At 42.5% G+C, this 13,640-nt stretch overlaps 1 long non-coding RNA gene across 1 annotated transcript in view; it reads left to right on the top strand.

The window, feature by feature from the left end:
* The window catches only part of LOC105713695 (uncharacterized), a 73,249-nt gene extending 61,354 nt beyond the window's left edge, over window positions 1-11,895 (top strand). The window contains exon 3 of the long non-coding RNA XR_001106614.2: window positions 11,043-11,895. This is a non-coding gene — a long non-coding RNA (uncharacterized LOC105713695). The remainder of the gene's footprint in view (window positions 1-11,042) is intronic.
* The last annotated feature ends 1,745 nt before the right edge of the window (window positions 11,896-13,640 follow it).

Genomic DNA, 13,640 nt, shown 5'->3' with positions numbered 1-13,640 from the left:
AACCTACTTGAATCTATTAATGACTGTTTTTTAAAAAGTATTTTTTATTTTATGTTTTTACAGAGACAATATTGCCCAGGCTGGAGTGCAGTAGTACAATCACAGCTGGGCTCAAGTGATCCTCCCACCTCAGCCTTCCCAGTAGCTGGGACTGCAGGCAAGCGTCACCATGCCTGCTAATTAATTAATTAATTAATTTTATTTTTTAGAGATGGGTCTCACTATGTTGCCTAGGCTGGTCTCAAAGTACTGGGCTCAAGTTATACTCCTGCCTTAGCTTCCCAAAGCTCTGCGATTTTTTACTAACCACTGGGTGTGAGCCACTGTGCCTGGCCTGTTTTCTTTTTGATACTTTGGGTGGACCAAAAAAATGCAATAATTTTCATTAAATTCAGCAGTGTGTTTGCCTTCAGGTTTCCCTGGAAGTATCCACTGTCAGCCTCAAAGGAGATAGCAGACCTACAGCCTTGGGATAGGTCAATGTGCTCTGAAAAATGTGTCTGGTTTGTTGTAATGCCACATTTGAGATAACAGAAAGGCTGTTTATATAGACAGTGGTCCAAGGAAGAAAGTGGGTCTGGATGAAAGGCATCTGCTCACGTCCTTGTCTTGGTTACAAGAAAAGCCTCTCATCATTCCAGCCATTCTGCCTGCAGTCAGGATCTGATCTGTGGAGGACCCAGTGCCTTCAGAAAAGGTTAACAGAAGCTGCCAGAGGGCTTATCCATGAGTCTTCTCCGTTAAGCACATAATTCAGCTCATTGGACTTTTCGGGTTTCAGAATCGTGGTCTTTCTGTGATCTAAATAAGTTATGGTCTCTCTAATTGGACAGGATGTAGGGTGTTTATGACAGCCACTGTTATTTTGCTCTTAGATACATACCAACAGGCTATTAATAAATAAATACAGAATGAATTCACACAGTGAATTGTCTGCTTATGGCCATTGATTTCCTGGTAGAATTCCCTCTTTTTCTTGTGTCTACAGGAAATGTCTTTCTTGCTTGTGTGTGTCTGCCAGGCTTGCCAGTTCTACGTCGGCCATGGGATGGGCTGTGTTCAGAAGCACACACCATGTGACCTGTCAGGCAGATCAAAGCAGGGATTTCAGGGCTGACTACAAGGGGAAATGGTTAGTAATTAATAAAGGATGTGGAATTGGTCATGTTGACTGAAGGAGCCCAGAACCTTGGCGAAAGGCTCCCAGAAGCTGCCAAGATAATAAAAGCGGCGGAGCTAAGTTAGGTATGGGTGAAGCTCACGGTGCTGATGCCACTGGGTGAGGCGAGGGGTGAGGGGTGGAATAAGAGGTTTCCAGCTTGGCGGATCTCACCCAGGCTCAGGGCTCACTTATTCTAAGAGCCTCTTCAGCTCTGGCCATAGTTTTGGTTTGTTAAATGGAGTTTTTAGGAGCCGTTAAGGACATACAAAAACGTGATAATGGAGTTTAACTCTGAGAGTCAAGCTGTGGTTTCTTATCGGCCATTTCTGGCTTTTCATTGCTTTATGTCAATATATTTCATTTCCAGATTTAGGATCAAAGAAACCTTTCTCTTGCCCTTGCTCATTTCTTTTCCCACGTGCGGTCTAATACATCGATGAAACCAGATAAATCTGCAAGGAGTGTGCGAGGCTGCTGGTGTCTCACCATGGCTGTGGCCACCATACACCTTCTGGTGGTTTGGTGGTGAGAAGTAGCCTGTGGGAAGGGGAGGTGGCATTGATGACGATGTTGGGAAAGAGGATATGAGGGGTGAGTCACATCTCAGCAAGGGGCTGGTGAATATGTCTTGGCCTGTCTCAGCTAACAAGGTTGATAGCAGCAAGAGGTGGAAGGTCTGGATGCATCTGTGTGTGTGCCTGTGTGTGCGTATTCTTGGGAATTGGCAGACAAATCATGGAACCTTCAGAGAAGTTTTCCCCTCATTGATTAGGATATTTCAGCGCTTATAAACTGCCTCATTGGGTTTTGAAGCCATTTCCCCAAGAGGGTGATGACGTCTGATCTCTTGTGCAATCTTCATAAATATCTCAGGACATGATGTCCCAGTAAGGGGTAGATTCCGTTGGTTCTAACCAAGTGGCAGTGCAGTTTCTTTTTTTTTCTTTTTTTTTTTTGACTTTAATCTCGTTCACTTATTTAAATGATCTGTATGAATTCCGTGATTGTGTGGAAGAGCAGTTTCTTAACTTCTCTCTTGTTCTTTGCCCCCCTTCATTCCTCTTCCACCCTCTACCAACCTCCTCCAAGATCAATGCCAGGGACGACATGGCACCAAGTTGGGGAAGCATAGAGAGCTGAGCAGGCAGCCTTGATGGACTTTGCTGGCTCATCTTTAGTGGGTTACAGTGGAGTTTCTGCTCTCAGGGCATATTTTAATCTTATGGGTAATATTACATATTATGCACACTGAGAATAATTCGATATAAATATGACAGAAGTCAAGATAATAAGCAATACGGGCACTTGTTAATTATTCTTTGTCCTCATCTGTAATTTCAAAATGCAAAAGGGGTTGCAAGACTGGTGTGGAGAGTGATAAATGGCCAGCAAATGCTTGGGGGGTGCCATAAAGTTCTCTTTATGAAGAGGACTCCACACCCCTGGTACATCATTTGTCACATAATGCCACATAGTAGCACCCCAAAACTCAGTGACTGCAAACTAGATTCATTGTGGTTGCTCACTCTTGGGTGAGTGTGGCTAGGTGGTCCTGCTCCAGGCATCTCTCATTCTCTGTCTGGGGTTGGAGGTTAACCACGGGGTTAGCCATGACATGCTCTTCTGGTGGAGAGGTTCATGAGGGAAACGGGAAAACAAAAGGCTGCTTCAGGTCTGGGCTGCCCTGGCAAACTCTCCTTCTGCCCACATGCTGTCAGCTGAAGCAAGTCACGCGGCCAAGCCGAAAGTCAAGGGAAAAGAAAATGCATTCTTGGCAGGATGAGGCTGGACAAGGGTATGGACACAGAGAGAGGCTGAGATGGGGGCCAATCATCCAGGCTACATTCTCTCTCTCCTGGCTCATTTTGGCAGATACATCACCTTACCATCCTCAAGGATGACGTCTATGAGGAGATGATCTGTGAGGAGATGACATTTAAATTGAGTTCTGGTGGGGCGCAGTGGCTCACGTCTGACCTCCCAGAACTTTGGGAGGCTGAGGTGGGTGGATTACTTGAGGTCAGGAGTTTGAAATCAGTCTGGCCAACATGGTGAAACCCCGTCTCTACTAGAAATACAAAAATTAGCCCAGTGTGGTGGTGGGTGCCTATCATCCCAGCTACTCAGGAGGTTGAGGCAGGAGAATGGCTTGAACCTGGGAAGTGGAGGTTGCAGTGAGCCAAGATTAAGCCACTGCACTCCAGCCTGGGTGATAGAGTAAGACTCTGTCTCAAAAATAATAAATGAATCAATGAATGAATGAGTTGAGTTCTGCATGACAGGAAAGATTCAGCCACTCAAAACCTGAGGAAAGATTTCCAGGTAAGAAGAACAGCAGGTGTCAACATCCTAAGGGAGGGGCGACCTCTCCAGAAATCCCCAGCTTGCACAGGCAGCCTTCCACGATGCTCCTACCTGCACTTTTCCTGTGTTTTGAAGGGAAACATTCTCCCCCAAATTTTTAACAGCCTGTGAATACAGTAGGAAGGCCAACTTCTAACAGGATTGATTACTTACCTATTTATTAACATATCTTATTTTTAGACCAGTTTAAGTACACAGCAAAACTGAGAGGAAGGTGCAGAGATTTCCCACACACCTCAGGCCCCAAACACGTACGGCTTCCCTAACTAGGAACATCCCTCACCAGAGTGGTGCATTTATTCCAACTGATGAACCCGCATTGCTACATCACCATCACTTAGAGCCCGTGGTTTACTTTAGGGTTCACCCTCTGCGTTGTACATTCTGTGGGTTGGGGAAAATGCAGCATCCCCCCTTTTTCTTTCTTTCTTTAAGATCATAAAGGTCTTTGACGCATGGAAGGCAGGCTTTTATTAACTAGGCACTTGTATCATAAACATGATTTCCAGACTAGCAGGAAAGTCCCAGACTTCTGAGTCATTGGTGTTTGAATAGATGTTTTGTAAGGCTAAGCATTTACTTTCACAAATAAAGCATTGATGAACTCAAGAGTGGCTTGAAATGAACTGGGAAAGTTTTATGATGTGCACTCAGCCTTTGGAAGACAGTGCCATGATTTATAACAATTTCTCCCTCTTTAATCTGTATTCATATTCAAGAAAATCTTCTCTCTTTTTGGCCACCCATCGTGGTCAATGCCGAGTATGAAGGAGACCTGTGTTTGCAAACAGAAAAACAATTAAACACAATTTCACATGGAGAAAAAAGATATTTACCTGATATGTGCTAGGTATCTGCCCTTGGTTCATGGGATATGGGGCTGCAGCGGTGTCTTCTCATAGTTAGAGTTACTATACAAGACAATGATGAAGAATTCTGTTCGTGAAATACAATTTTTTCAAGAATTAGATCAGTATGGTTTATTCCTTGCTCTGGGCTGCTGGTAATACAGCTAGGGTATTTTAACACATTTGTGGGACTTCAATAATAGAAAGGTGTAGAAACAAAACTGGAGAGAGATCAGAGAAGGGCAGAGAATCCAGTATTTGATGCTGGAGGCTCTGATGTATATTCATGAGGACTAAATTCCTCATGTGGACTTCGACTTAGCAACAGCAAATGGTGGGAAGCATGAGCTATCTGCACACAGTTGAACAGAATGTGATGAGAAATCGAATAATTTGCCTAGATACAAAGAGCTAGAGTTGGGCTGGGGACTCAGTGGATAGAAGTCAGGGAGATAGAAGAGCCTCCTTGCAGAAATAAGGTCATAGAACTTCAAATGAAAATACTCATGTAATGGGCTTTGAGTACCTCCTTTTCCCCCCTCGCTGTACCCTAAACTTTCAAACTATTCTAAACAAATGGTTCCCTGATTCAAACAGTCCATTTGGAAAAAGAAGTCCACTCTGAGGACTGGATCCAGCTTCTTATTCCCAGAGATTGAGCTGGCATGGGGTCGGGGGAAGAAACATGGTCTGAACATGGCACAGCTCCCTCTGCATTAGGAATCTCTGGCCTCTTTCTGTTGTTCAGTGGAATTTAATCATTCTCTACCCTGGAATCTAAAGGTCATCTGCCCTATCACTTGACGTGGGACTTCTCTATAATAATAAAACTGACAGCCACTCAGATGTGCTTGAACGTTTTTGAGGATGGCTAAGCCAGTTCTTTGTGAGCAGATCATTTATTGATATTTGCTTTAGGTCCTTTCAATGTATATAATCATGGCAGTACAATGTCATCACCTGGTCCATTTTCTAAAATCTTTTAAAAAAATTTTTGTGCCATATATATATATATATATATATATATAATTGCATTTCAGGTTCTAGGGTACATGTGAAGAACATGCAGGATTGTTGCATAGCTACATACATGGCAATGTGGTTTGCTGCCTTCATCCCCATCACCTATATCTGACATTTCTCCTCATGTTATTCCTCCCCAACCATTTTATAAAATTTTTGCTGCTTGCAACCCATCCTAAGTGATAGAATGGTTCTGCAGAAAGTACTGGCATCAATATTATTATTAAACTTTTGTTTAAGTTACACGTGCAGGTTTGTTACATAGGTAAACTTGTGTCATGAGGGTTTGTTGTACAGATTATTTCCTCACCCAGGTATTAAGCCTAGTACTCAGTAGTTACTTTTACTGATCCTCTCCCTCCTCCTACCCTCCACCTTCCTATAGGGCCCCGTGTGTATTGTTCCCCTCTATGTATCCATGAGTTCTCATCGTGTGCTCCCACTTATGAGTGCGAATATGTGGTATTTGGTTTTCTGTTCCCTTAGTTTGCTAAGGATAATGGCCTCCAGCTCTACCCATGTCCTTGCAAAGGACATGATCTCATTCTTTTTTATGGCTGCATAGTATTCCATGGTGTATGTGTACCATATTTTATTTTATTTTATTTTACTTTAGGTTCTGGGGTACGTGTGCAGGTCATGCAGGGTTGTTGCATAGGTGCATACATAACCAGGTAGTTTGCTGCCTCTATTCCCCTTTCATCTATGTCTGGCATTTCTCCCCATGTTATCCCTCCCCAACCTCCCCAACCCCCGCTGTCCCTCCCCTAGCCCCCTGCCAAACTGCCTGTGATGCTCCTCTCCCTGAGTCCATGTGTTCTCGTTGTTCAACACCCACCTATGAGTGGGAACATGTGGTGTTTGGTTTTCTATTCTTGTGTCAGTTTGTTGAGAATGATGGTTTCCAGATTCATCCAAGTTCCTACAAAGGATACGAACTCATCGTTTTTTATGGCTGCATAGTATTCCATGGTGTATATGTGCTACATTTATTTTTTGTCCAGTCTATCATTGATGGGCATTTGGGTTGGTTCCAAGTCTTGCTATTGTACACTGGGCTGCAATGAACATACATGTGCATGTGTCTTTATAATAGAATGATTTATAATCCTTTTGGTATATACCCAGTAATGGGATTGCTGGGTCAAATGGAATTTCTATTTCTAGATCCTTGAGGCTTGGGAGGGTGCGAGTGTCCAGGAATTTATCCATTTCTTCCAGATTTACTGGTTTGTGTGCATAGAGTTGTTTATAGTAATCTCTGATGGTAGTTTCTATTTCTGTGGAATCAGTGGTGATATCCCCTTTATCATTTTTTATTGCATTTATTTAATTCTTCTCTCTTTTATCAGTCTGGGTAGCGGTCTGTCTATTTTGTTGATCTTTTCAAAAAACCAGCTCCTGTATTTATTGATTTTTTGAAGGTTTTTTTGTGTCTCTGTCTCCTTCAGTTCGGCTCTGATCTTAGTTATTTCTTGTCTTCTGCTAGCTTTTGAGTTTTTTTGATCTTTCTCCTCTAACTCTTTCAATTTTGAGGATAGGGTGTCGATTTTAGATCTTCCCTTGTTTCTCATGTGGGCATTTCTTGCTATAAATTTCCCTCTAGACACTGCTTTAAATGTGTCCCAGAGATTCTGGTAAGTTGTGTCTTCATTCTGACTGATTTTGAAGAACATCTTTATTTCTGCCTTCATATCATTTTTTATCCAGTCGACACTCAGAAGCAAGGGTTGTTCAGTTTCCAAGTAGTTGTGTGGATTTTAGTGAGTTTCTTAATCCTAAATTCTAATCTGATTGCACTGTGATCTGATTGACTGTTTGTTATGATTTCTGTTCTTTTGCATTTGCTGAGGAGTGATTTGCTTCCAATTATGTGGTCAATTTTAGAGTAAGTGTGATGTGCTGCTGAGAAGAATGTATATTCTGTGGATTTGGGTTGGAGTGTTCTGTTTATGTCTATTAGGTCTGCTTGGTCCAGCTCTGCATTCAAGTCCTGGATGTCCTTGTTAATTTTCTGTCTCATTGATCTGTCTAATATTGACAGTGGAGTGTTGAAGTCTCCCACTACTATTGTGTGGGAATCTAAATCTCCTTTTGGGTGGTTAAGAACTTGCTTTATGTATCTGGGTGCTCCTGTGTTGGGTGCATATATATTTAGGATAGTTAGCTCTTCTTGTTGGATTGATCCTTTTACCATTTTGTAATGCCTTTCTTTGTCTCTTTTGATTTTCATTCGTTTGAAGTCCATTTTATCAGAGACTAGGATTGCAACCCCTTCTTTGTTTTGTTCTCCATTTGCTTGGCAAATCTTCTTCCATCCGTTTATTTTGAGTCTATGTGTGTCTTTGTATGTGAGATGGGTTTCCTGAATACAGCACATCGATAGGTCTTGACTTTTTATCCAGTTTGCCAGTCTGTGTCTTTTGACTGGGGTGTTTAGGCCATTTACATTCAATGTTAATATTATTATGTGTGAATTTGATCCTGCCATTTTGTTACTGGCTGTTTTCTTGCCCGTTACTTAACTCAGTTTCTTCATTGCATTTTTGGTCTTTGCCATTTGGTGTGCTTTTGCAGTGGCTGGTACTTGTTCCTTTCCGTGCTTAGTGTTTCTTTCAGAGCTCTTATAAGGCAGGTCTGGTGGTGATGAAATCTCTCAGTAATTGCTTGTCTGTAAAGGATTTTATTTCTCCTTCACTTATGAAACTTAGTTTGGCTGGATTTGAGATTCTGGGTTGAAAGTTATTTTCTTTAAGGCTGTTGAATATTGGCCCCCACTCTCTTCTGGCTTGTAGGGTTTCTGCTGAGAGATCCGCTGTCAGTTTGATTGGCTTCCCTCTGTGGGTGACCTGACCTTTCTCTCTGGCTGCCCTTAGCATTTTCTCCTTCATTTCAACCCTGGTGAATCTGACGATTATGTGCCTTGGGGTTGCTCTTCTTGAGGAATATCTTTGTGGAGTTCTCTGTATTTCTTGGATTTGAATGTTGGACTGCCTTGCTAGGCTGGGGAAGTTCTCCTGGATATTATCGTGGAACGTGTTTTCTAGATTGGATTCATTCTCCCTGACATATTCAGGTACGCCAATGAAGCATAGATTAGGTCTTTTCACATAATCCCATATTTCTTGGATGCTTTGTTCATTTCTTTTCACTCTTTTTTCTCTTGTCTTGCCTTCTCTTTTTATTTCATTGAGTTGATCTTCAATCTCTGATATCCTTTCTTCTGCTTGATCGATTTGGCTATTAAAACTTGTGTTTGCTTCAAGTAGTTCTCGTGCTGTGTTTTTCAACTCCATCAAATCGTTTATGTTCTTCTCTAAGCTGGTTATTCTAGTTAGCATTTCGTCTAACCTTTTTTCAAGGTTTTTAGTTTCTTTGCATTGGTTTAGAACGTGTTCCTTTAGCTCAGGAAAATTTGTTATTATCCACCTTCTGAAGCCTGTTTCTGTCAATTCGTCGTACTCTTTCTCAGTCATGTTGTGATCCCTTGAAGGAGAAGAGGTGTTCTGGTCTTTGATGGTTTCATCTTTTTTGTGCTGGCTTTTTTCCATCTTCATGGATTTATCTAGCTCTGATCTCAGGGAGCTGCTTGATGAGGTCACTTGTCTGCCCGTCAACGTGCTACGGGGTTTTCAGGGACTCCTTCAGGTTGCTAGGTCGGCTTCCTGTGTCTTTTTTGTTTACAGTGGGAGGTTAGGCCCGCCTCTTCTGCTGCCCTGAAGGCGCTGCTGGGTGGTCAAGAACACGGTCCCGTTGCTACTTAGGCTTCCTGTGTTTTTTGTTAAAACATGAAGCCTAGTCTCGCCTCTTTGATGGTGGGTTGCGCCTTCCCTCCACGGAGCTGGATCATACAGAGTTCAGCTCAGACCGAGGCGCTGTCTGCAAAACCTGCTAGAGTTAGCGCTTCAGCCCTCTGGGGTTTGTGTGGGAGGGTAGGGCCCGCCCAGCCGCACTGTGTGTCTCCCTGCTTTCAGCTCCCTCTCTCTCTGGTCATCGCGGAGGGGCCTGCCCAGCTGCTCCGTCTGTCTTCCTGCTTTCTGCTCCCTTTCTCTCCAGCCATGGGGAGGGGGCAATAGCTCGGTCTGCAGGCTCTCCCGACTGGCTTATGGGCTTATGCATTTGCTTAGATCTGTGGGACAATCTGGGACACCGTCCTGGATTATTATCAACTCTGCGCTTGTAATTCCCAGGCTTGACTGGCAAAGATCCCCTGTTCTGTATATTGCTGAAGCGTTGGGGGAAGCGCTGTATCTAGACTGGGATGCTGGAGAGGGAGACTCTGACTCACTGGTCAGATGTACTTTCTGGGTGAAGCAGCATCCTTCCCTGCCTCAGTCTGACCTGTCTGGGTTTTGCTCACCGTCCGACCAGACCCATTGAAATGCACCTGGTACCTTGGTTGGAGCTAGGAGATCTCTTGATTTCTGCATCTCTCTCGCTGGGTGTTGTGCACTGGAGTTGTGTCTATTCAGCCATCTTGTTTCCTCCCGTACCACATTTTCTTTATCCAGTCTATTGCTGATGGGCATTTGGATTGGTTCCAGTCTTTGCTATTGTGAATAGTGCTGCAGTAAACATGTGTGGGCATGTGTCTTTATAATAGAACAATTTATATCCCTTGGGGTATATACTAAGTAATGAGATTGCTGGGTCAAATGGTATTTCTGTCTTTAGGTCTTTGAGCATCAATATTATTTAAAATTCATCAGGTGAGGCTGGGTATGGTAGCTCACACCTGTAATCCCAGGACTTTGGGAGGCCAAGGCAGGTGGATCACCTGAGGTCAGGAGTTCTACACCAGCGTGGACAACATGGTGAAACTTTGTCTCTACTAAAAATACAAAAATTAGCTGGGCTTGGTGGTGGGCACCTACTTGGGAGGCTGAGGCAGGAGAATCACTTGAACCCAGGAGGCGGAGTTTGCAGTGGGCCGAGAGCCATTGCATTCCAGCCTGGGCGGCAGAGTGATAATCCATTTCAAAAGAAAAAAAGAATTCTTCAGGTGATGCCAATAAGACAACCGACGCTGAGCACAATGACCCTGGGTGTAAGGAAGTGCTTTTTATTCTGATGAAAGTCAGCTTTCCTGAAACCACCACCCAGCCATGCTGGTTTTGTCCTCTGGAGCAAAGTCCATTTCCTGTTTTACGTGACAGCCTTTCACACATGTGAAGTTGATAACTTGCTCCACCACTTCCCTGAGGCTTTTTCTTTTCCAGGTGAAGCCACTCATTTTGTTCACAGTTACTCCTATGATGTGGTTTTATTTCTTTCACCATCCTGAGCACAAGCAGCTTTGTCAGGATGCCACTTACAGTGTGTGTCTCTCCACACTTTTGTTTCATTGTGAGATTGCTGTCAGCTAAATCCCCCCAATTTTCTCCCACTAAAAGCTTACAGCTTAGTCTGGGAGGTAAGCACACCAGTAAGCCAAAGCCTCCTCATCCTGTAATTATGAAATTGATTTTTAAAGTCTAAATGCAGGACTTTTATTTACTCTTACCAAATTTCATCTTATTGGGTTTGACCTATTTAATTCTGTCCTCCAAAAGTATTGGTAAGACTTACCTGTTGGGTAAGGCATCTTTATATTTTTATTCATGTTATTGGTAACAATAATAATGGCCTCTATTTATTGACTGCAGGCACTACCTGATTGGATTGAAAGAGTCAGAGATGGAGACCCAACTCTAGAAGCAGGAAGTAGACTGAGAAGACTGCAAAATCACTAGCTCAGTATTTTTATGGAAGAGGAAGTTACTCAGCAGCAGAAGCAAGAGACCAGAGGGTACATCCAGGAGCACTGTGGAGTACTGGGCTCTAGAAAGGAATCTCAGAACCTGTGGAGCTGGATTGCTGACGTGCTTTGCGGACCATTGCCAGCTGCGTGCCTTCTGTTTCTCCCTTTTAATGGGAGTGTCTCTTGTGGTTACCCTGTGCATGTTCCACTATTGTATGTGGAGTATGTGTGTGTTTGTGTGTGTGCGGGGGCGATGGTCAGCAAAGATGACTTGCTTCTTTAGTTCCTAATAGTCAGATGGTGATGAACAGTACTCAGTGTGTTGTGCCCCAAGAGCCACTCTCAGGGAGCTTCATTTCCACTTGGATAGGATTGAGAGGATTGAGATATTTGCAGGATCCTGGGAGGGATAAATGCATCTTGCATGTTAGAGGGATGTCAGTAATTGGCGTCCAGAGGGAGATTGGATCTGGGCTCTGTAACTGCTTGACTAACAGCATATGGTGAAGTGACATTGTGCCACTTCCCAGGCCTTAGCTTTAAGAAACTGGTAGCATTTACTTTATTAATATCCCTTGAGAGGCTTATTCTTGGAATCCAGCCACCATGGTGAGAAGAAGCCCAAGCTGTTTTGTGAGAGGCTCTCATGGGGAGGGCCCAAGCCCCAGAACAACTTGCCAGCCATGTGAGGGAGCCACCTTAGGAGTGATCCTTCAGCCCCAGTCCAGCTGTCCCAGTTTATAGCGGTAGAGCCGAGATGAGCTGTCCCTAATGAGCACTGCCCGGAGTCAGATTTAGATGTATAGTAAATCATAGTCACAGTTTTAAGCCAATAAGTTTGGAAGGGTTTGTTTTGAATCCATAGCAGTGCCAGGCACTGTGCTAGCAGCTTTTTATATATTTGATTATTTAATCCTTCAAGCGATGCTATGACATTGGCATTCTTTTCTTCTCCTAATAAGATGGGAAAACTAAGGCTCAATGAGTTTAACTAACAGCCCAAGGCCATACAAGTAGTAAATGGCAATAATGGCTTTCAAACTGGACATTGTATTATTCTTGGAACCTCTAAAATGTTGAGTATGACAGGTCCAAGGGCAAGCAAGCCATGCAGCCATTTATTGGACATCTATCAAGCACTGCCTGTGGAGCAAAGAATAAAATATAGTCTGTCAAAAAGTGGTAGCTTAGAGGGGGAACAGACATGAAAACAAATAAATACAGTTCACTTTGACACATGCTAAAACAGTTGTATATTACATTCCTGACAGCCAAAGTGAAAAGATATGACTACACTTCCAGTTCTTTCTCTGCAGATTTTGTACCTGCAGAGATATATACATTGTACTTATGTACAGGTTTTGATAAAAAAGTGATAGTGTACTATAGTCTATTATTTTTTTCCCATCATATATAAGAGCCCAGTATTTTAAATTGTTGACCACAATTTATTAAACTGCTCTTCTGTTAGATGTTTTTAATTTTTTTCTGTTGCTCACAGTGTTGCATCAGTATCTTTAAATAAACAGCACACAGATAGGTGTATTTCTTTAGAAATTATTGACTCAAAGTTTATGATTGTGATTTAAAAAAATTCTTGCCAGAAAAGCTTTACCAATTTGTACTTTCACGAAGAATGCATGAAAAGGGTCAATTTCTCTCTTCCTTCATCCTTGTGAACACTGCTTTTTTATCAGTCTGTTAAGTTTTCACCATATTGATGGGAGAATACTGTATTATTGCTGTTTTAATTTTCAATTTCCTGTTTATCAGATCATTTCATTTGCTTTTGGCCCTATGAGTATGTATATGTATGTATATGTATATATATGTCTGTGGGTGTATGTGTGTGTATGTATGTATGGGTGGGTATATATATTTGTGTATGTGTGTATTTTATACATATATATTTTTGAGAATTTCTGGTAAATATTTTTTCCTGCTTAATTTTTTAAATTTTTTTGGCTGGGCACAGTGGCTTACATCTGTAATCTGAGCACTTTGGGAGGCCAGACAGCTTGAGCCCAGGAGTTTGAGACCAGCCTGGGTAACATGATGAAAACCTGTCTCTACAAAACATAGAAAAATTAGTTGGGCGTGGTGGTGTGCACCTGTAGTCCCAGCTGCTTGGTAGGCTGAGGTGGGAGGATTACTTGAACCTGGGAGGCAGAAGTTGCAGTGAGCCGAGATTGTGCCACTGCACTCCAACCTGGGTGATGGAGCGAGGCCCTATCTCAAAAAATATATATTTTTTCCTATGAATTTGCATGAATTCTTTAAATATTCTAGATATCACTCCTGTTAATTGTTGCAAATACTTTCTTCAAGGCTGTTGCTTGTATTTAATTTTGCTTAAGGAGTCTTTTCTTATGATGGCTTTAAAATTTCATGAGAGCATCTTTCAGTTTCTGCTTTTGGAGCTACTGGTTTTGATGTTGTTAGGAACACTTGTTCATAGGTTATAAATTCCCTGTATTTGCTCCCAATATTTATAATTAAAAAC

Source organism: Aotus nancymaae, unplaced genomic scaffold (genome assembly GCF_030222135.1).
Source record: "Aotus nancymaae isolate 86718 unplaced genomic scaffold, 86718_ANA_hifiasm-v0.15.2.pri h1tg000022l_1, whole genome shotgun sequence".
Taxonomy (NCBI): Eukaryota; Metazoa; Chordata; class Mammalia; order Primates; family Aotidae; genus Aotus; species Aotus nancymaae.
The sequence above is the reverse complement of the archived record's forward strand: the minus strand, read 5'-3'. Positions and strand labels throughout refer to the sequence as shown.